This window comes from Schistocerca nitens, chromosome 5 (assembly GCF_023898315.1).
Source record: "Schistocerca nitens isolate TAMUIC-IGC-003100 chromosome 5, iqSchNite1.1, whole genome shotgun sequence".
NCBI classification, from domain to species: domain Eukaryota; kingdom Metazoa; phylum Arthropoda; class Insecta; order Orthoptera; family Acrididae; genus Schistocerca; species Schistocerca nitens.
Window position 1 is genome coordinate 271829352 of NC_064618.1, and position 25130 is coordinate 271854481.

A 25130-nucleotide genomic window follows, 5' to 3' on the forward strand; every position below is an offset into this window, starting at 1 on the left:
GACCCTTAATGTTCACGCTGTATGTTTATGGCCTAGTGCACAATATAATAAAAACTGTAAGGTGTCAGGCAAATCCAACACCTTCCATGAAAACCCTGACATGATAAGCAAATCCAGTAGTATGTCACATAGCTCCGAATAAATCGTGACATTAAATTAACCAAAGTAATACGAGTAACGAGTGAGCAAATGGAATACCACTAACACAAGAATGCCGAAATGCATGTCATACCTTCCCACGGTGAGACAGACGCAGTTCCGAGGGGAGAAACGAGAACAGAAGCCGAGAGCAGAACCGTGTTAAGCTGAAGGCCCTACGATAAGGGACGGACACCCACGTTGCCAGCTAACCGCTAGGACCACCCCCAGCCCATGTTAAAACCTAGAGCCTTCCAGAAGAACACTATAGATCTTACGATAACACAAAAAGGGCCACACCACCCGCAAGTTTTAGCGTGAGACTTTTTCGCGTCTCTGTTACGTCAGGACCACCCCCCAGCCCATGTTAAAAGATAGAGCCCTCCAGAAGAACAGTATAGATCTTACGATAACACTAAAAGGACCACACCAGCTGCAAGTCTTAGCGAGAGACTTTTTCGCATCTCTGTTACGTTGCAAACTTTAAAAACATTGCCCCACCACGAAAAGTATAACGTTTCTCATTGGATAGACAGAATTTTTGTAGGCGGAGCTTAAGGTGAACATTGAGACCCTGATTGGTCACATGAAAACACAACTAGATAGTTTTTTTTAAACCAACTTCGGTAAATTGCAGTAAGGAGAAGTTAGGAGAGAGTTGCTTCCGAGACGGCGAGGTGAGTGGAGCTGTACTTTCCCCCGCCCCCTGACGAACACCGACAAGGTAATGAACGCACGCGATGCCGCATAACAGCGCATAAAGCTTCACTCAGAACTGCAGAAGTCTCATCTGTTACACCCCCTTTTTGCGTAATACTAGTGTCGATTGTCAATTAAAGCTCATGGTGTTCACATTTGCCACTTGAAGTAAAAATCTGAAACGCGATGATTTTTCTGTTATATAGTTATTGAGAAGCCACATCAGCCACTGTAATTTACGACAAGTTAGATAAGGAATTACAGATAATTGAGGGTTACTGTAGACCATTTTGATAGTTTTCTCTCTTGTGAAACTTAATTTAAACCTAGATTATAGATGTGATATGGCATAGGTCATCCTTCGATCCATTATAGAACTTGGAAACCCATTCAGGGAATATTCACATTTTTGTTGAACGCAGTTGGTTTTTACCATCCTGTATTAAAACATTTCCTTTTATCAATAGTGCAATTTATAAACAATGTTTTGTGAGTAGAATAAAATTTCCAATGGTAAACTTAACTGCTTTTTCGATGTTATCTTACCAGCTAACTAAAAATAGGAAAGCCTTGAACCCCTTCCACTAAATTTACTTAGTATTAAGATTCTTTTACAGGGAGTGCAGTGGAGCTGACGCTGAAATCATTAAGTATTTGGTTATATCATCGCTAGTTTCACTGAACTCTTCTCAACTCTACATGTCATGTGTGGTCTGGCGTCTCCTTACCAGCAACAGGTCCCAGGTTCAAACTAGTCAATTCCCTAAAAAACACGCTCAGAGCGTCGTTGCGCGAAAGTGGTAGGGAGTCACGATGTAGAACAAACAGACACCACGCAGAATGTTAGAAAACCTCATACTTTTTCCGGATAAGTTGCCTGTAACGAAGCAGGTGGCAGATTTTGGATCAGTATTAGGATCCTGGGAAAATGAAATCTTCGAAGGATATTGCTTAAAAAATGCGGAAGCAACATGCTCGCCGTATATCTGTAACTTATACGTGACTTTGTGGGCACAGTCTGAAACGGCTTCAAGAAACCTTTCTACGAACATTCAATAACTCATTTGAGTACGAAGCAAATACTGGCAAAAGAATGTTATAGAACTATGCCATGAATGAAACTTCATGAAGGGTCACTGTTTACGCCATAATAGCACCAAAATGTTCCCAGTGATCTAAGAAGAAGTTTATTTCTTTTATATTAAGACTACATATATTTTTCGTTAAAAATGTTAATTATAAATTACATTATTAATTACGTAATTAATGAACGAACTTCCTCAGAAGTATGTTAATCATATCGCGTCGGCACATGTAAAAATCGTAAAGTCACTGTTATTAGCCAGTCAGCTTTTGTCACGTTCTCATAAAATCAAGTACCACATCCATAATTCTAATAAATATGCTGACTCTCTGAAGAAACTTATTAGACTTCATGAAGTACTTGCTGTGAATACGAATATGAACCACTTAAACATACTACGTTCCGGATTGAAATTTACGACAGATCGAACATTAAAACGATTAAATGCGGTGAGGTACAAAGGCCCGCGCTGCGCAACCAGTCTGTGGGGAACAACTGACGTCAGAGTCTATGAACGTCTGCACACAGTTCTCCTCTGCTGCATGCCTCAGTGGTCTCTAACAGACTTCCCCTTAGGCGTGTACCAACAGTATATCGTGGATGACAGGTGTCGAGTAGATGGAAGCTAAACCGAAACTAGTAATACAGCGTACAGCCAGATAGATTATGCTCAGGTGTCTGGCCCATAATGAACAAGCACAATGCAACATTAATTGTACAGTGACTACTACACTGTTTTAAGGAGTGCACTATTTTATTATTATTATTATTATTATTATTAAGTAAGAGAAACAGTCATCTATCCGAAAACTGTTGTGAATACTAAATTGCTCTACTAATCATACTCCTGTTGCAGGTGATATACCGTCGCTTTTCTCCAGTCGCGGATGTGACTCACCAGCCAGATCTAGTGGCACATACAGTTTAACGTGGACTCCGAGCCAAGGAGCAAGTAGATATTTTTCACACGAACAAATAATGCAACAAGTTAAAGTAGTGATAGAGATGTAAACATGTTATTATAATTACCATTATTATTAGCGACAGTAGTCTGGCCCACCTCCCCCCATGAACCATGGACTTTGCCGTTGGGGGGAGGCTTGCGTGCCTCAACGATCCAGATAGGCGTACCGTAGGTGCAACCACAACGGAGGGGTATCTGTTGAGAGGCCAGACAAACGTGTGGTTCCTGAAGAGGGGCAGCAGCCTTTTCAGTAGTTGCAAGGGCAACGGTCTGAATGATTGACTGATCTAGCCTTGTTACAATAACCAAAACGGCCTTGCTGTGCTGGTACTGCGAACGGCTGAAAGCAAGGGGAAACTACGGCCGTAATTTTTCCCGAGGACATGCAGCTTTACTGTATGATTAAATGATGATGACGTCCTCTTGGGTAAAATATTCCGGAGGTAAAATAGTCCCCCATTCGGATCTCCGGGCGGGGACTACTCAAGACGACGTCTTTATCAGGAGAAAGAAAACTGGCGTTCTACGGATCGGAGCGTGGAATGTCAGTTCCCTTAATCTGGCAGGTAGGTTAGAAAATTTAAAATGGGAAATGGATAGGTTAAAGTTAGATATACTGGGAATTAGTGAAGTTCGGTGGCAGGAGGAGCCAGCCGCTGTGGTCTCGCGGTTCTAGGAGCGCAGTCCGGAACCGTGCGACTGCTACGGTCGCAGGTTCGAATCCTGCCTCGGGCATGGATGTGTGTGATGTCCTTAGGTTTGTTAGGTTTAAGTATTTCTAAGTTCTAGGGGACTAATGACCACAGCAGTTGAGTCCCATAGTGCTCAGAGCCATTTGAACCATTTGGCAGGAGGAACAAGACTTTTGGTCAGGTGAATACAGGGTTATAAATACAAAATCAAATAGGGTAATGCAGGAGTAGGTTTAATAATCAATAGGAAAATAGGAATGCGGGTAAGCTACTACAAACAGTATAGTGAACGCACTATTGTGGCCAAGATAGATACGAAGCCCACACCTACTACAGTAGTACAAGTTTATATGCCAACTAGCTCTGCAGATGACGAAGAAATTGAAGAAATGTATGATGAAATAAAAGAAATTATTGAGATAGTGAAGGGTGACGAAAATTTAATAGTTAAAGGTGACTGGAATTCAGTAGTAGGAAAAGGGATAGAAGGAAACGTAGTAGGTGAATATGGATTAGGGCTAAGAAATGAAAGAGGAAGCCGCCTGGTAGAATTTTGGACAGAGCACAACTTAATCATAGCTAACACTTGGTTTAAGAATCGTGAAAGAAGGCTGGAAGAACCCTGGAGATACTAAAAGGTATCAGATAGATTATATAATGGTAAGACAGAGATTTAGGAACCAGGTTTTAAATTGTAACACATTTCCAGGAGCAGATGTGGACTCTGACCACAATCTATTGGTTATGACCTGTAGATTAAAACTGAAGAAACTGCAAAAAGGTGGGAACTTAAGGAGAAATGGACCTGGATAAACTGAAAGAACCAGAGGTTGTACAGAGTTTCAGGGACAGCATAAGGGAACAATTGACAGGAATGGGGGAAAGAAATACAGTAGAAGAAGAATGGGTAGCTTTGAGGGATGAAGTAGTGAAGGCAGCAGAGGAGCAAGTAGGTAAAACGACGAGGGCTAGCAGAAATCCTTGGGTAACAGAAGAAATATTGATTTTATTTGATGAAAGGAGAAAATATAAAAATGCAGTAAATGAAGCAGGCAAAAAGGAATACAAACGTCTCAAAAATGAGATCGAAAGGAAGCGCAAAATGGCTAAGCAGGGATGGCTAGAGGACAAATGTAAGGATGTAGAGGCTTATCTCACTAGGGGTAAGATAGATACTGCCTACAGGAAAATTAAAGAGACCTTTGGAGAGAAGAGAACCACTTGTATGAATATCAAGAGCTCAGATGGCAACCCAGTCCTAAGCAAAGAAGGGAAAGCAGAAAGGTGGATGGAGTATATAGAGGGTCTATACAAGGGCGATGTACTTGAGGGCAATATTATGGAAATGGAAGAGGATGTAGATGAAATGGGAGATACGATACTGCGTGAAGAGTTTGACAGAGCACTGAAAGACCTGAGTCGAAACAAGGCCCCCGGAGTAGACAACATTCCATTGGAACTACTGACGGCCTTGGGAGAGCCAGTCCTGACAAAACTCTACCATCTGGTGAGCAAGATGTATGTGAAACAGGCGAAATACCCTCAGACTTCAAGAAGAATATAATAATTCCAATCCCAAAGAAAGCAGGTGTTAACAGATGTGAAAATTACCGAACAATCAGTTTAATAAGCCACAGCTGCAAAATACTAACACGAATTCTTTACAGACGAATGGAAAAACTAGTAGAAGCCGACCTCGGGGAAGATCAGTTTGGATTCCGTAGAAATACTGGAACACGTGAGGCAATACTGACCTTACGACTTCTGTTAGAAGAAAGATTGAGGAAAGGCAAACCTAAATTTCTGGCATTTGTAGACTTAGAGAAAGCTTTTGACAATGTTGACTGGAATACTCTCTTTCAAATTCTAAAGGTGGCAGGGCTAAAATACAGGGAGCGAAAGGCTATTTACAATTTGTACAGAAACCAGTTGGCAGTTATAAGAGTTAAGGGGCATGAAAGGGAAGCAGCGGTTGGGAAGGGAGTGAGACAGAGTTGTAGCATCTCCCCGATGTTATTCAATCTGTATATTGAGCAAGCACTAAAGGAAACAAAAGAAAAATTTGGAGTAGGTATCAAAATCCAGGGAGAAGAAATAAAAACTTTAAGGTTCGCCGATGACCTTGTAATTCTGTCAGAGACAGCAAAGGTCTTGGAAGAGCAGTTGAACGGAATGGAGAGTGTCTTGAAAGGAGGATATAAGATGAACATCAACAAAAGCAAAACGAGGATAATGGAATGTAGTCGAATTCAAATGGTTCAAATGGCTCTGAGCACTATGGGACTCAACTGCTGTGGTTATCAGTCCCCTAGAACTTAGAACTACTTAAACCTAACTAACCTAAGGACATCACACACATCCATGCCCGAGGCAGGATTCGAACCTGCGACCGTAGCAGTCCCACGGTTCCGGACTGCGCGCCCAGAACCGCGAGACCACCGCGGCCGGCGTAGTCGAATTAAGTCGGGTAATGCTGAGGGAATGAGATTAGGAAATGAGACACTTAAAGTAGTAAAGGAGTTTTGCTGTTTGGGGAGCAAAATAACTGATGATGGTCGAAGTAGAGAGGATATAAAATGTAGACTGGCAATGGCAAGGAAAGCATTTCTGAAGAAGAGAAATTTGTTAACATCGAGTATAGATTTAAGTGTCAGGAAGTCATTTCTGAAAGTATTTATATGGAGTGTAGACATGTATGGAAGTGAAACATGGACGATAAATAGTTTGGACAAGAAGAGAATTGAAGCTTTCGAAATGTGGTGCTACAGAAGAATGCTGAAGATTAGATGGGTAGATCGCATAACTAATGAGGAAGTATTGAATAGGATTGGGGAGAAGAGAAGTTTGTGGCACAACTTGGCCAGAAACCAGAAGAAGGAATCGGTTGGTAGGACATGTTCTGAGGCATCAAGGGATCACCAATTTAGTATTGGAGGGCAGCGTAGAGGGTAAAAATCGTAGAGGGAGACCAAGAGATGAATACACTAAGCAGATTCAGAAGGATGTAGGTTGCAGTAGGTACTGGGAGATGAAGAAGCTTGCACAGGATAGAGTAGCATGGAGAGCTGCATCAAACCAGTCTCAGGACTGAAGACCACAACAACAACAACAGTCTGGCTCAAAGCATTTACAATCTATATTCTTCCAGTTTACGGTAGTTCAGAAATAATTTACATATAGTAAATATAGTGTACAAATTTTAAATTGGCTGATTCTAAATGAGGATCTGGGTACGTGTGAAGCAAGTGGTGCTAGGGCCACTTTAAACATAAAAGTGTAAGTAGCGTTAAACCGTTCCAGGCCTGTCACTTCTCATTTTTTAAAATGAAATCCCATTAGTCATCAATTAAAGTCCCGTTCTAGCAGATCATCTTATTTTTAACAACAATGATTTTGTAGGTCAAGCCACCTTTGACTCTTCTTCTTTCTATGCAAATTGTGTTTCTGTGCATCTAGCAGTAGATTTTTGGCCTGTGTTAGCTGAGGTTTTGAAAAGCCAGGGGTTAGACCCACTAGGGGCACTAGCCGAGATGCCCCACGGTTTTACTCTGTCGTGCAGCATCTCGAAGTAATCAAAACGACGTCGATCCCGGCTTCGAACGTCACCAACGCTTAAATTTTGAATAAAAACCATCAGCAGTAGTAGCCAAAGACTTCTGGCACAAAAATTCAACCCTCTGCATCCAACGCCCTCGTCAAAGATGGCGGAGGAGCGGTCAGAGATTCAGGGCACTCTCTTGGCCTTGGGGCGGGAAACCGCCCCCTAAAGGCCGAAGAATCAGCAGTGGTCAACGGCATGCGTATGCACAAGGCAATGGTAACCACTGCATTAAAGACACATAATGTGGATCCACAGAACATGTCGCGTGTAGCTGAAAAGTGTTATGACGGTCTTTCCATTGGCAAAAGGTTCCGGCCTAGTCCAAAATTCTGATCTCCATGAGGGGTCTCTCAAAGGGGAGTTGACCATGAGAATAAGACTGAATAACCAACGAGAAGATAACGTTCTACGTGTCGGGGACTGGAAAGTCAGAAGATTGAAAGTTGTAGGGAAGCTAGAAAATCTGAAAAGGGAAATGCTAACTAAGACTCAGTGTAAACATATTGAGAGTCAGTGAAGGGAAATGTAAAGAAGACGAGGACTTCTGGTCAAATGCGTACAGCGAAAAAAATAGTATAATGGAAGTTGGATTCGTTATGGGTAACAAGGTAGGAGGGAGAGAGCGTGTTATTGTGAACTGTTCCGTGATGAGGCTGTTCTAATCAGAATCGATGGCAAGCCAACATCGACAAAGATACTTCACTTATACATGCAGACCTCGCAAGCCGAAGACGAAGAGATAAAGAAAGTATATGAGGGTATTGAGCGAGTAAGACAGTACGTAAAGAGCGCTGAAAATGAAATAGTCATGGATGATTGGGATGCGCTTGCAGTGAAACGAAGAAAGGGTTGAAGTAGAATATGGGCTTCGTACCAGGAATGAGAGAGGAGAAATTTTCAGTTAGTAGCAAATACTCTGCTCAAGGGAGAAAAATTGGAAATTTGTGGTAAGGGCTATGGGACCAAACTGCCGAGGTCATCGATCCCTAGGCTTACGCACTACTTAATCCAACTTAAACTTACGCTAAGGGCTACTCGTACACCCATGCCCGAGAGAGGACTCGAACCTCCGACGAGGGGAGCCGCGCGAACCGTTACAAGTCGCCTTGGACCGCACGGCTACCCCCGAGCATCAAGGATCACAAGAGGGAGAGGTGTACCTGGAAAAGGCCGCGAGATGCGGGAAAATTTCAATTACATCATTGCCAAAAAGGGGTTTAGAAATCAGATACTGGATTCAAATGCGTACCCAGGAGCAGTTATGCGCTCAGATCACAATTTAGTAGTGATGAAGAGTACGCTGAAGTTTAAGAGATTAGTCAGGAAGAATCAATACGCAAAGAAGTGGGATACGGAAGTATTAAGGAACGAAAAGATACTTTTGAAGCTCTCTGGGGCTATAGTTACTGTGATAAGGAATAGCTGTTAAGTTGAAGAGGTGTGGCCATCTCTAAAAATAGCTGGAAAGAAAACCATCGGTACGAAGAAAGTAACTGCGAAGAAAACGTGGGTAACAGAAGAAATACTCCAGTTGTCGATGAAAGAAGGAAGTACAAAAATGTTCAATGAAATTCAGGAATATGGAAATAGAAGTCACTTAGGACGGAAGTAAATAGGAATTTCAGGGAAGCTAAGGTGAAATGGCTGCATGAAAAATATAAAGAAATCGAAAACGAAATGTTGTTGAAGGGAGTGACTCAGCATATAGGAAAGTTAAAACAACCTTCGCTGAAACTAAAAGCAAGGGCGGTGACATTAGTGCAATGTGAATTCCACCGTTAAACGTAGTGGATAGAGCGGTTAGGTGCAAAGTATATACTGGAGGCCTTCATGATGGTGAGAACCTCAGGCATGGATGTGTGTGATGTCCTTAGGTTAGTTAGGTTTAAGTAGTTCTAAGTTCTAGGGGACTGATGACCACAGATGTTAAGTCCCATAGTGCTCAGAGCCATTTGAACCATTTTTTGATGGTGAGAAGAAGGAACAAAAGTCTATAGGGAACAGATATGGTTCCAGTACTAGAATTTCAAAAGGGCTTTGTAACACCTAAAATCAAATAAGGCAGAAGGGATACATAGTATTTCATCGGAATTTCTAAAATTCTTAGGAAACTGGCAACGAAACGACAATTCACGTTGGTGTGTGAATGTCTGAGACTGGCGATGTACCATCAGACTTACGGAAAAACATCATCACACAGTTCCGAGGGTTGCAGGAGCCGACAAGAGTGAGAATTATCGCACAATTAACTTAACACTTCAAACATCCAGTTTGGTGACGAGAACGATGCACGAAAGAACGGAACAGAAAACTGAGGATCTGTTAGATGACGATCAGTTTGGCTTTATGAGGGGGAAAGGCGCCAGAGAGACAACTCTGACGTTGTGTTTTATAATGGAAGCAAGACTGAAGAAAAATAAAGACATATTCAATTACTCTTTCGACAGTGAAAAAGCTTTCAGCAATGTGAAATGGTGCAAGGTGTTCGATATCCTGAGAAAAATGGGGTAAGCTATAGGGAAAGACGCTTGATATACAGTAAGTACAAGAACCAAAAGGGGACAATAAGAGCGGAAGACCAATTACGAAGTCCTCGGATTGAAAAGACTATAAGACACGGATGTAGACTTTCATCCTCACTGTTCAATCTATGTAACGAAGAAGCCATAAAGGAAATACAAAAAACTTTCAAGAATGGGAGTATAATTCAAGGTGAAAGAGTATCAACGATAATTTTCGCTGATGGCATTGCTATCCTCAGTGAAAGTGAAGAACAATTACAAGATCTTCTGAATGGAATGAACAGTCTTATGAATACAATATATGGACTGAGAGCAAATTGACGAAAGACGAAAGTAATGAGTAGTAGCAGAAATGAGGACAGCTAGAAACTAAACATCAGGATTGGTGATTACGAGGTAGATCATGTTAAGGAATTCTGCTATCTAGACAGTAGAATAACCCATGACGGACGGGGAAAGGGGTAGCTTACATAAAAAGTAGACTAGCACTGGTAAAAAGGGCATTTCTGGCCAAGAAAGGCTGCTAGCATCAAACATAGATCTTACTTTCAGGAAGAAGTTTCTGAGATTGGAGCACAGCATTGTATGTTACTGAAACATGGACTGTGGGAAAACCGGAAAAAAGAGACTCAAAACATCTGATATGTGATGTTACAGAAGGGTGTTGAAAATTAAGTGTACTGGTAAGGTAAGAAATGAGGAGGCTCTCCACAGAATCGGTGAGGAAAGAATTAGTGAAAAATAGGACGTTAATAAAACAGAGCATAACTTCCATGGTACAAAAGTACTAAAGGGAACTGTAGATGGGAAGATAGAGGAAGACGAAGATTGGAATACATCCAGCAAATAATTGAGGAGGTAGGTTGCAAGTGCTACTCCGAGATGAAGAGGTTGACACAGGAGAGGAATTCGTGGCAAGCCCCATCAAACCTGTCAGAAGACTGATGACAAAAAAAAAAACATGCGAAAGTGTTGCCGGTGTAAGATTTCTCTCTCGAATTGTCCGGAATGTTCTTCAAACCAATGATGAACAACTATAGCCCGATGATACGGAGCATTGTTACCCAAAATATTCCACCGTTATTTGGAAACATGAAGTCCATGAACAACTTCAAAGCCTTTCCAAGTAACGGAACATAAACATTTCCAGCCAACAATCAGTTCACTTGGACCAGGGGACCCTGTGAACCCCATCTGAACACAGCCTACATCATTATGGAGCCACCGCCACTTGCACAATTCCTTGTTGACAACTTGGACCCATGGCTTCATGGTGTCTGCTTCACACTGTAACCCTACCATCAGCTCTTACCAACTAAAATAGGGAGATCCGACCAGGCCAAGACAAAGTTGGATGGGAGATTTTTTTCCGCACAGAGGCAAGTAAGAAACACATTGGGCGATCTTCAGAACTACTAGAGTGGTTGGGCGGGAGTTGTTTTCTCAATCATCCTACGCAAAAAAATCGTGCATTCGTAGAATATAACAGCGAGACAATGCCGTAGGGTTGTGAGTCCGAAATTCTTGGATCAGTGCTCACACATTTTCTAAATTTGTTGTGCTGCACTGTTGGTTGTATCACTGGTGAGATTTGCTGATGATATTGCCTTACTGGCCGAGAGCTCCAAAACATAGTTACAGACCTTGCATCACAATGTCAGCTGGTTGGCTTGAACATGAACCTTTCCAAAACAAAAGTAATATCCAACAAATGGGTCCCAGCTGGAGATGTGAAAGTCAAGGACAGTCTACTAGAAGAGGTCAGTGAATATGTCTACCTTGGCCAGATTATAAATATGAAGGGAGACATAAGGCCAGAAATCTATCGACGCATCAAGCTTGGCTGGCAAGCATTTGGGAAGAATTCAAAAGTATTCAGATCAAAAATGCCAGTAAATCTGAAGAAATCAGTGTTTGATCAATGCATTCTTCCTGTGATGACGTATGGCTGCGAGACATGGACACTGAACTCATTCACAAAAGGGAAACTTAGCACAGAGAGCCATGGAGAGATCAATGCTGGGCTATACAAGAAAGGACAGGAAAAGGGCAGATGACATCCGGTCTGTGACGAAGGTTAATGACATCTTAGAGGCAGTAGGTTCCTTGAAATGTCAGTGGGCTGGCCACGTTGCAGGAAGAAAAGACAACAGATGGACGAAGCTAGTACTGGAGTGGAGTCCGAGAGAGCACCGGAGGCCTAGAGGAAGACCACCAGATGGGACAAAGACATCGAGAAGATCGCTGGTAACACCTGGCAGAGAACTGCCCAAGACCGTCCCACTTGGAGAAGACTTCTGAAAGCCTACCTGAATCCATCACTCGAAAAGCCCACATCATCTAAAGATTGAATTGGCTGATGATGATGATGATGATGATGACATCAGTTGTAATGTATACGCAAACAAAGTAATATGTCAGAGTTCTGCTGCCGTGTTCCATATGAATACTCAAGTCAATGTGAGACCTTTTGAACAGATAAAATACGCATTCTTACACTATTCTGTTATAAATAAAGTTTCCTCTCCTGTCCTTTGGCGCCTTACGACTATATCATCACCCACAAAACTGTATGTTGTCAACAGGTGTAAAAAGATGTTATGGTATGAAGCTTATAACTGTCATCGCTGGAATGTACTGTCTCTAATTTGTGCACAGACAGTCTGTCCTGTGAATGCATTTTCGCACCCATGGCTTAGTTCATACGTAAATAGTACTTTAGAACATTTATTTGTAGCGATTTAACTCTGGTAACGTTTCGCGTAATTTACATCTTTTCACGATGTACAGAGCTTCGTATTCGTTTGATGTTCCTGTAGCTCTTCAATTGTGAAATAAATAACCTCTACAGTCATCGGTGAATACATCCTTTGAAAAATTCCGTAATATTGGTCATCAGCTACAGTAACGCTCATTCTTGAAATCTTTTTTGATTTGCGCAGCACATCGTACCAAACATAACTTCGGAGTTGCTAAGGTACTGGCTGAGGTGGCATACACCCCTATCTATTTTGCTTGCTCCCTGCACTGTCACGTTTCGTTCCAGTCCTCAGTGGGCGGAAACCGTCTAAAAATAGGACGTCTTCGGTCAAATAACATACTTGCTCCAGCATCCGCTCGTCGACATACTGCGCAGTAGCAAAGTAGCAGCAAGAACTCCATTGTTGAACATCTGAGATCTGCATAGCCGGCAGTTGTGTGAACCGAGTGCGTTGTTTCCACAAAAACCATGTTAACGACAGGCGTCTGTTGGGTAGTAGTCGTTTTTATGCTGCGAAACGGACCAAATTAAGTAAAAATGACACTGTGCGCCAGCCTGAGTTTAAAGTGACGGGACCGACAGAAAGCTTTCTTCTCGTAGACAGAATATAGGAACGTGAGTGATAGGAGAACTCACGTAGAGCCCGCACAATACACCTCTTTGTTCAGTCACACGTAATCACTTCTACAACAAAAAGTCACAGTGTATTCACACATACATCAAGTTTTGGCTGTGACCAACGTTGTCAGTGGGCATTGTTCCAGATACCAGTTAATATGGTCTTACTCTGCAGGTGAGGCGTATGCCGGAACAAGTGAGCTCTCCCTATTTAGTCTCGATTGGGATTCCCAACTGCCCCAACTTGTCTGATAAATGGGTAGACAGAAATCTCTAATGGGCCTGTACGCAAACAGCCCGCTCTACTCTTAGGAGTGAAGAATGAAAAGAGTAAATAAAATATCACCCGATTATTCTTAAGCCATGTATCTTCCTTGATTTTCGTTCGATTAATTTTTATACTCTTTCTGTACCTCTGACCAATGTGGCGGCCTATCTCGCCCTTCCCACCGTACGGACCTGATCCTTTGGCAAAATGCTGTTCCGTTTTGGGGGTGAGCACGTATAGAAACGTGTAGACTGGACTGAGTTCGGGTTTGCTAGAGACGAAAGTACTTCTTAAAAAATGGAAATGAAGTCCCATGCTTCTTTACAGAGCGTAGGGGAACGATGCGGGAGACCCGCACCGCCTTACTAGGCAAGGTCCTAATGGAGGTGGTTTGCCGTTGAAGAAATTAGAGCAATCCGTGAGATAATCGAGAGAACCATTCATAAGATTTGTTTCAGTCGACTAGGTACGATTTGAATGCCGCTCCATTTGACAACATGTTCAACATCTGAACGAGGTTCGACCATCAGACAGCGTATTCAGCCAAGTACATGGCAAGTGTATACCGGTAACACGTAGATGTTACGACAAAAGCTACAGTAAGGGCACTCCAAGAGCAATTTTAGCTATAATCGCCAACTGTTAGTTTAGTGTTCATGGTCAATAAATAAATAAATTTTAGAAACAGAATAACCAAATGGTTCAAATGGCTCTGAGCACTATGGGACTTAACATCTATGGTCATCAGTCCCCTAGAACTTAGAACTACTTAAATCTAACTAACCTAAGGACATCACACAACACCCAGTCATCACGAGGTAGAGAAAATCCCTGACCCCGCCGGGAATCGAACCCGGGAAACCGGGCGCGGGAAGCGGGAACGCTACCGCACGACCACGAGCTGCGGACACTGAATAACCCCTTTCACAATGAATATTTGTTGTTACCTTAAATAAAGGCTGTTAGTTAATAGGACACAACACCAAGAGAACATTTTCAAAGTATTCAACATGCTGTATTGCCCACAATGGAAGATATGATCTGCATCTACATCTGCATCTTACTCCACAAGCCTTCTGACGGTGTGTGATGGAGGTTACTTCTGACATCACTAACTGTTCCTCTCTAGCCTATTCCACTACAGAGTGGCGCGTGGGAAGACTGATCGGTGGTAAGCCTCTGTATCAGCTCTAATTTCTCGAATTTTCTCGCCGTGATTATTTCGCGGGATGTACGTGGGTGAGCACCTACTACAAATCGAGCGAGATGGAACTGTGGTTAAGACATTCGGCTTCCCATCCTGTCCAAGCTATGCAGTTTTCCGTGGTTCCCCTCAGGAATGGTATCTTTGAAAAGGTTTCCTTTCCCCATTCATGTCCTATCCGAGTCTGAGCTAATGCTCTGTCTCTAATAAGGTTGTAGTCGAGTGGCCGTTGAACCTATTCTTCCTTCTTTTGGTTATTTGACTAGTTGTTTGGTTGAAAATCTATGCTGTACAGTGAGTCGCACTCGGACATTTGTGTTCCTAATGTGCTGGGCCTTTTGATTATCTATAAAGGTGTTCCTACACCAGCTTCAAAGTCCGGTTTTTCAACTCCGTACGCTGTACAGGTTAATTCAAAATGATCTAGAGGCTTTTAATTGATTGTAAAAAAATGTATTTTGATGAGATACTATGTGATTACTAGAATCACATGCATGGAAACAGCACCCAGAAAGGTTCTTTTAAGAGATCTCCAGAAACAAAGCAGCCAGACCAACGTAGAATACATTTTGCGAAGTTTATGCCGCAATTGCAGGAGGACTTTCATAATGTCATTCTTCAAGAGAATCGTACTTCTCTGCACTCCCACAAAAACACTCGTGAGTTATCGTTCGTAAGCTGTTGTGACTAGGGATTGGTTGCGAATTAGCTGGCAATCTTCAATTTCTGGCATGGCCCCACATTGTCCGGGCTTGGCACCATGTGATTTTCAGCTGCAGGGTCACATCAAAGACAGTTTTCAGACCTACACTTCCCAACAGAAACAGAAACCAGATGGCAGTTATAAGAGTCGAGGGGCATGAAAGGGAAGCAGTGGTTGGGAAAGGAGTGAGACAGGGTTGTAGCCTCTCCCCGATGTTATTCAATCTGTATATTGAGCAAGCAGTAAAGGAAACAAAAGAAAAATTCGGAGTAGGTATTAAAATTCATGGAGAAGAAGTAAAAACTTTGAGGTTCGCCGATGACATTGTAATTCTGTCAGAGACAGCAAAGGACTTGGAAGAGCAGTTGAACGGAATGGACAGTGTCTTGAAAGGAGGATATAAGATGAACATCAACAAAAGCAAAACGAGGATAATGGAATGTAGTCAAATTAAATCGGGTGATGCAGAGGGGATTAGATTAGGAAATGAGACACTTAAAGTAGTAAAGGAGTTTTGCTATTTAGGGAGTAAAATAACTGATGATGGTCGAAGTAGAGAGGATATAAAATGTAGACTGGCAATGGCAAGGAAATCGTTTCTGAAGAAGAGAAATTTGTTAACATCGAGTATAGATTTAAGTGTCAGGAAGTCGTTTCTGAAAGTATTTGTATGGAGTGTAGCCATGTATGGAAGTGAAACATGGACGATAACCAGTTTGGACAAGAAGAGAATAGAAGCTTTCGAAATGTGGTGCTACAGAAGAATGCTGAAGATAAGGTGGGTAGATCACGTAACTAATGAGGAGGTACTGAATAGGGTTGGGGAGAAGAGAAGTTTGTGGCACAACTTGACTAGAAGAAGGGATCGGTTGGTAGGACATGTTTTGAGGCATCAAGGGATCACAAATTTAGCATTGGAGGGCAGCGTGGAGGGTAAAAATCGTAGCGGGAGACCAAGAGATGAATACACTAAGCAGATTCAGAAGGATGTAGGTTGCAGTAGGTACTGGGAGATGAAGAAGCTTGCACAGGATAGAGTAGCATGGAGAGCTGCATCAAACCAGTCTCAGGACTGAAGACCACAACAACAACAACAACAACAACACTTCCCAACAACATTGTTGACTTACGAGGACTATGAGGGCAGCTGTGACTGACATAAATGCGGACACGTTGGGTAGAGAATGGAATGAATTTTGCTATGTACTAGGCGTGTACCGTGTAGTTAATGGTACACACTGAACATTTGTAAATACGACAGAAACAACTTTCTGAATTGCTGTTTCCATACATATATCACACTTGAAAGTGACTAGATCATTTTGAATAACCCTTCATATTTCTCTTCTTTACTTTACGAAACTGGTTCTCTAAGGACGCACCGTAGTACAGTAAAAGTGCTAGCCACAACCTATTGGTCCTGTTTCACCTTTAACGGAACACACTTTCTTCTGCAGCAGCGTTGTGCAGCTAGTTAATTGTGTCTTCTATAGTACCGAATCTTCCCTGGTACGTGTGTGTGTATGTACGCGCTTGCTACCTGTTTCGATCACAGACTTCTTCTGTGAGAAGTTCGTCGGGGATGGAAGTGACAACAATGATGTTCTGTACTAAAGGTTTATATGAAACAGAAAATGGATCTCTTTCGTTACACCGTTAGCTATCAGAGAGAATTAGCAACTCCACAACAAGTTGTTTAAAAAAATGTCCAGTTCCAGTCAAAAGTACAGATGAAGTCTTACACTAGAGGATGCCTTGAGGTAGGAGAAGCTTATTTTATTTCATACTTTCATTATAGTTGAACACAAGAGTTTAATACTGAATGTTATAACAAAGAAGACAGAAAACGAGAATGTCAGCAGACGTCAATAGCCGGCGGGGGTGCATAGCAATGTCAAGCTAATTACACTGTGAAACAGCTAATTAGTACACGGATACAAATGTTATGCACACCGTTCTCCATTCTCCCCTCAGTCAGCACACAATGCAACATACATATGAATAGCATTGTTGTATTGTATATCAATGAGTATCGATTACGTCCTGTTCCAGGCTACAGCAATAATTGATTATTTAATATATCTTTCGGTGCAGCTTTCTTCATTTCCTGGAATGACAATGCATCTTCTCCGAAACTCTACTTACTAAAGTAGATGCAAATTGAACTGCAATAACAAAGCGATCGTTCATGTTTACACTACTGAAGGATATTATCCGCGACGTGTAAGCCTTCAGGCACAGGATACATCTTAACAGCTTACTAGTGTAGTAAAAATTTTGCGAGAAAACGAGTCTCACTTGGATTGAGTAATGACAGCAGATAAAAGTAGATTGTTCTAAAAATGGACAATTTTATAAAGGCATCGAATCCCAGGAGATATTTTCAGACAGTCCTCTCATAACACAGTTTACAACTGAAAGTTTGATGAGTCGTCGTTTGGGAAAGGTGTTGATCATCTGGTTATTTAACAGATTGTGATACATAAACGTACATAGAAAGGTTCTGTAAACAGAAACGTTGTTTCAGATCAGAAAGAAGTGTAATTTCCTTTTACTTTTTTTTAAGAATTCATTGCTAGATGTCCACTTACTGGTGCAAGAACTTCATCGTGTTATATGTATTTTTGTATTTTTAATCTCGGGCGACAATGGTTAAAATGCCTGAGTGTATACTGCGCTACTGGATCGCAAGCTTTCGTTGTCAGAGTCCGTTTGAATGACATACTTACGGGCAGGTGTAATACGTTACTAATGAGTGCTGCTGCAATAGGAACCTCAGTGTCAGTAATTAACTCACATCATGTTGAGATCTTACATCTCTTTATTGTTTTTTGTTGTGATCATCGTTCGAAGACTGTTTTGACGCACCTCTCCATGCTACTCTATCCTCTTCAAGCGCTTCATCTCCGAACAACTACTGAAACCTACATCCTTCTGAATCTGCTTACTGCATTCATCTCTTGCCTCTGTCTACGATTTTTACCCCCCACACTTCCTTCCAGTACTAAATTGGTGATCCCTTGACGTGTCAGAATGTGTTCTACCAACACATCTTCTTCTAATCAGGTTGTGTGACAAATATCTCTTCTCTTCAGTTCTATTCACTATCTGCTCACTAGTAATGGGATGTGCCCATCTGATCTTCAGCATTTCAAAAGCATCTATTGTCTTCTCGTCTAAACTGTTTATCGACCATATTTCACTTGCATACATGGCTACACTTCATACAAATACTTTTTAAAAAATCTTCCTTGCATTTACGTCTATATTCGAAGCTGATAAATTTCTTTTCTACAGAACCGCTTCTTTTGCCATTGCCAATCTCCATTTTATACATTGACCATTTTCGCAGTGGAAAAATATTGTGAGAACATCACATGTTATACACGCTATTTGACTATGTATGACATGTGAAGATGTCACAATATTTTTCCACTGTGAAGATGAGTAATCGAAGCCGGTTGTGAATAAATATATTGTAAGACAGCACACTGTTTACCACGCCTATCTCAGACTATATTGATGCTGTTCACAGTCGCGTGAAGTAAAAGAAAAAATTGTTGCTCCATTCTATATCGTCTCTGCTTCGGCCATAATCAGTTATTTTGCAAGATTTATCTTCTACTTTAAGCCTCTTGTTTCTCAATCTAATTCCCTCAGCAACAATTCATTTAACACGAGTACATTCCATTACCGTCTTGCTTTTGTTAATGCTCTACTTAAATCACCCTTTCAAGACATTATCCAATCCGGTGAACTGCTCTTCCACGTCCTTTACTGTCTCTACCACAATTACACTGTCATCGACAAACCTCAGCGTTTTATTTCTTCTCCCTGGACTTTAATTCCTACTTCATTTTTTTCATCCCTCTATTGCTCGCTCAATGTACAGACTGAATAACATCGGGGATAGGCCACAACCCCGTCTCTCTCCCTTCTGAACCACTGTTTCCTTTCCATGACCCTCAGTTACTGTAACTGCCGTCTATTTCGAGTACAAGTTGTAAAAAGCCTTTCTCTCCCTTTATTTTACCTTTGCTACCTTCAGAATTTGAAAGAGTATTCCAATCAACATTGTCAAAAGTTTTTTTTCTAAGTATATAAATACTATAAACGTACGTTTGTTTTTCCTTAACATATCTTGTAAAAGAAGTCTTACTGCCATTATTGCCTCCCGTGTTTCTACGTCACTTCGAAACCCAAACTGATCTTCCCCGAGGTAGGCTTCAACTAGTTTTTTACATTCTTCTGTAAAGATCGATGACTTAGCAATCTGATAGTTCCGTAATATTCACACCTGTCAGCACCTGTTGTCCTTGGAATTGAAATTAGTATATTCTTCTTGAAGTCAGAAGGTATTTCGCCTGTTCCTTACATCTTGCACACCACATGTCAGAGTTTTGTCATGGCTTGTTCTCCAAGGTGAATCAGTAGTTCTAGATGAATGTTACTTCCGGGACTTAGTCAAATTCTTCTCTCACTTTCATCTACATCTTTTTGTATTCCTATCATATTGTCCCCAAGTATATCACCCTTGTACAGATCCTCTATGTAGCCTTCCACCTTCGAGCTTTCCCGTCTTTGCTTGGGACTGGTTTTGAATCTGAACTCATGATACTATTGCAGCTGCTTCTCTTTTCTCCAAATGACCCTTTAATTTCCCTGTACGCGATACCTATCTCTTCCTAAGATATATGCATCTAAATCCTTACATTTGTCCTCTAGCCATTCCAGATTAGCCATTTTACTTTTCCAATTAATCTCATTCTTTAGATGTTTGTATTCTATTTCGCCTGCTTCGTTTACCGAGTTTTTATATTTTCACTCGTCGTCATTTAAATTCAACGTCTTCTGTGTCGTCCAAGGATTGATACTAGGCCTTGTCTTTTTACCTATTTGATACTCTGCTGCCTTCACTGTCACAGGGAAAGCTTAAGCAGATTCTAAAGCGTGGTCTGGAGTGTTACGTCTCTAGTAAGTGGATTAAGGATGGAAAAGAGCCTACTAGTTTAGTAATGAAATTCGGAAAATGCTGCCGAACTAGAGGTTTCAGCACTCTTGCTTCAAACGAGAACGCACAAATGACGACAAGCACAGATTAATAGAGATTCGTTTGTATGTGTAAAGATGTACGCGCGAAATTTACAACAACTAACACCGTCATACCTTAGCAAAAGATCTGGCAGAGGACCGAGAAAATTCTGGTTCTATGTAATATCGCTAAATGGGCCTAAGACTTCCATGAGTCCCTTGTTACCGTCTGGTGTGGTTGCTGCAAACAGCAAAACGATACCTGAACTTTTTAATTTCATGTTCAAGCAATCGTTCACGCAAGAAACTCCTACAAACATACCATCATCTGGCCACCGAACAGACTCCCGTTTGGACGACGTAGTAATAAGAATCCCAAGATCTGAAAGCAAGTCAACAGTTCCGGATGTAATTCCAATTCAGTTTTACAAAAGGGGGGGGGGGGAGAGGGTATCTAATCAGGGACCGAGGACGTTTTGATTATTAATCAAAGATACTACCCCTAGACAACAGGTACGTAACCAAGTATTTACTGGCCTTCATCTCTTTGTGTGTGGATGGATGCTGAAACTGCTGAATGATGTTGTGGTACTCTAAGGCTCTGGTCTCTTACCTACTATGCATTTTTCGTGAATCTTTCGCCCAGCGCAGAGTCCCAAACGACTGAATTACAGACCGATATCCCTAACTTCTGTTTGCAGAATCCTGAACATATTCTAAATTCCAATGCAATAAATTTTCTTAAGACCGATGTCCATGGATCAGCATGGTTTTTAAAAAGCATCGCTCTTGCGAAAGTAAGCTTGTCGTTTTCTCACATGATATACTGCGAACTATGGATGAACAGCAACAGGTAGATTCCATATTTCTAGATTTTCGAAGAGCACTTGAACTGGTCTCATTGTAGGCTGTTAATGAAGGTACGAGCGTATCGAATAGGTTCACAGATACGTGGCTCGAAGACTTTTTAGTAATAGAATCCAGTATGTTGTCCTTGAGGGCGATGTTCATCAGAGGCGAGGGTGTCGTCAAGAGTGCCGCAGGGAAGTGTGATAGGACCGCTGTTCTACTCTATATGCATAAATTATTTGGCGGACCAGGTGGGCAGCAACCTGGCATTGTTTTCTGCTGACGCTAAGGTGTCGAAGTTGAACGACCGTAGGAGGTTGACTTACACGAAATTTCTAGTTGGTGCGATGAATAGCAACTAGCTCTAAATTTAGAAAAATGTAAATTAATGTGGATGAGTAGGAAAAACAAACCCGTAATGTTCGGATATAGCATTGATGGTGTCCTACTTGACACAGTCACGTCGTTTAAATATCTGGGCGTAATGCTGCTATGCGATGTGAAGTAGAACCAGCATGTGAGGGGTGAGGTACGGAAGGCGAATGGTCGACTTCGGTTTATTGGGAGAATTTTGGGTTCAAATAGTTCAAATGGCTCTGACCACTATGCGACTTAACTTCTGAGGTCATCAGTCGCCTAGAACTTAGAACTAATTAAACCTAACCGAAGGACAGCACACACATCCATGCCCGAGGCAGGATTCGAACCTGTGACCGTAGCGGTCGCTCGGTTCCAGACTGTAGCGCCTAGAACTGCACGCCCACTCCGTCCGGCAGAATTTTGGGAAAGTTTGTTTCAACTGTAAAGAAGACCGCACATTGGACGCTAGTGCGACCCATTCGTGAGTACTTCTCGCGTGTTTGTGACCCGTAAAATGTTTGATTAAAGGAAGACATCGAAGCAGTTCGGAGGTGAGCTGCTAGACTTGTTACCGGTAGGTTTGAACAACAGGTAATTGTTACGGAGATGCTTCGGGAACTCAAATGGGAACCCCCAAAAGGGTAGGCGACGATCTTTTCGAGAAACATAATTGAAAAAATTTATGGAACCGGCATTTGAAGCTGGCTACCGAACGATTCTGATACCGCCAACAGGATCATGAAGATAATATACGAGAAATTAGGGCTCATATGGAGGTGAATAGACCGTCGTTTTTTCCGTTTATTTGCGAGTCTAACAGGAAAGGAAATGGCTAGTACCGGAGCAGGGTGGGTTGTGGAACATCTATGTAGATGTAGATGAAAGTTACCCAGCCGAGTGTTGCCTAATGCTCCATCTGAAAATGTCAACAACCTCTGGTATTTTCAACTTACCGAATTCCTGTCTCTTAAATTTCCTAATTTTTGCAGTTTCTTTAGTTTTAATCTACATTTCACAGCCATTAAATTGTGGTCAGAGTCCATATCTACCCCTAGCAATGTCTTTAAAACAAATTCTGGCTCCGATATCTCCGTGTTTTTATAATATAATCAATCTGAAACCTTCAGGTGTCTCTAGGTCCCTTTTACGTGTACAACCTTCTTTCATGATTCTCAAACCAAGTGTTGGCCATAATTAAATTAGCTCTGTGCTAAATTATAACAACCGGCTTCAACTTTCTTTTATTTCCCCCAGTCTGTATTCTCCTATTATTTTTCCTTCTCTTCCTCAAATGGTTCAAATGGCTCGGAGCACTATGGGACTCAACTGCTGTGGTCATCAGTCCCCTAGAACTTAGAACTACTTAAACCTAACTAACCTAAGGACATCACACAACACCCAGCCATCACGAGGCAGAGAAAATCCCTGACCCCGCCGGGAATCGAACCCGGGAACCCGGGCGTGGGAAGCGAGAACGCCTTCTCTTCCTCTTTCGAATTCCAGTCACCCATCACTATTAAATTTTCATTTCCCTTAACTATCTCAATAATTTCTTTGAGGTCATCATACATTTCTTCAATCTTATCACCATCTGCGGAGCTATTTGGCGTACAAACTTATACTACTGTGGTGCGTGTGTGCTTCTTGGCTGTCTTGGTTGTAAAAGTGCGTTCATGCTGCTCATAGTAGCTTACCCGAATTCATGTTTTCTTTTTTCATTATTAAACCTACTCCTGCATTACCCCTATTTGATTTTTCTATTCATAATCCTGTATTCAGCTGACCAGAAGTCCTGTTCCTCCCGCCACCGAATTTCACTAAGGCCCACTATATAGGGTGGTCCATTGATAGAGACCGAGCCAAATATCTCACGAAATAAGCATCAAACGAAAAAACTACGAAGAACGAAACTCGTTTAACTTGAAGGGGGAAACCAGATGGCGCTATGGTTTGTTCGCTAGCTGGCGCTGCCATAGGTCAAACGGAAGTCAACTGCGTTTTTTAAATAGGTACCCCAATTTTTTATTACATATTCGGGTAGTACGTAAAGAAATATGAATGTTTTAGTTGGACCACTTTTTTCGCTTTGTGATAGATGGCGCTGTAATAGTCACAAACGTATAAGTACGTGGTATCACGTAACATTCCGCCAGGCGGACGGTATTTCCTTCGTGATACATTACCCGTGTTAAAATGAACCGTTTACCAATTGCGGAAAACGACGATATCGTCTTGATGTATGGTTATTGTGATCAAAATGCCCAACGGACGTGTGCTATGTATGCTGCTCGGTATCCTGGACGACATCATCCAAGTGTCCGGACCGTTCGCCGAATAGTTACTTTATTTAAGGAAACAGGAAGTGTTCAGCCACATGTAAAACGTCAACCACGACCTGCAACAAATGATGATTCCCAATTAAGTGTTTTAGCTGCTGTCGCGGCTAATTCGCACATCATTAGCAGAAAAATTGCGCGAGAATCGGGAATCTCAAAAACGTCGGTGTTGAGAATGCTACATCAATATGGATATACCCGTACCATATTTCTATGCACCAGGAATTGCATGGCGACGACTTTGAACGTCGTGTACAGTTCTGACACTGGGCACAAGAGAAATTAAGGGACGATGACAGATATTTGCACGCGTTCTATTAAGCGACGAAACGTCATTCACCAACAGCGGTAACGTAAACCGGTATAATATGCACTATTGGGCAACGGAAAATCCACGATAGCTGCGACAAGTGGAACATCAGCGACCTTGGCGGGTTAATGCATGGGAGGAAGGATAATTGGCCCCCGTTTTATCGATGGCAATCTAACTGGTGCAAGGTATGCTGATTTCCTACGTGATGTTCTACCGATGTTACTACAAGATGTTTCACTGCATGACAGGATGGCGATGTACGTCCAACAAGATGGATGTCCGGCACGTAGCTCGCGTGCGGTTTAAGCGTAATTGAATAGCATATTTCATAACAGGTGGATTGGTCGTCGAAGCACCATACCATTACCCGCACGTTCACCTGATCTGACGTCCCCGGATTTCTTTCTGTGGGAATAGTTGAAGGATATTTGGTATCGTAATCCACCGAGAACGCCTGACAACATGCGTCAGCGCATTGTCAGTGCATTACGGAAGGCGAACTACTCGCTCTGGAGAGGAATGTCGTTACACGTGTTGCCAAATGCATTGAGGCTGACGGACATTATTTTGAGCACTTATTGCACTAATGTGGTATTTACAGGTTCAAAAATTGTTCAAATGGCTCTGAGCACTATGGGACTCAACATCTGTGGTAATCAGCCCCTAGAACTTAGAACTACTTAAACCTAACTAACCTAAGGACATCACACACATCCATGCGCGAGGCAGGATTCGAAACTGCGACCGTAGTGGTCACGCGGTGCCAGACTGACGCGCCTAGAACCGCACGGCCACACCGGCCGGCTAGTTACAGGTAATCACGCTGTAACAGCATGCGTTCTCAGAAAACAAAAAAATGGTTCAAATGGCTCTGAGCACTATGGGACTTAACATCTATGGTCATCAGTCCCCTAGAACCTAGAACTACTTAAACCGAACCAACCTAAGGCCATCACACAACACCCAGTCATCACGAGGTAGAGAATA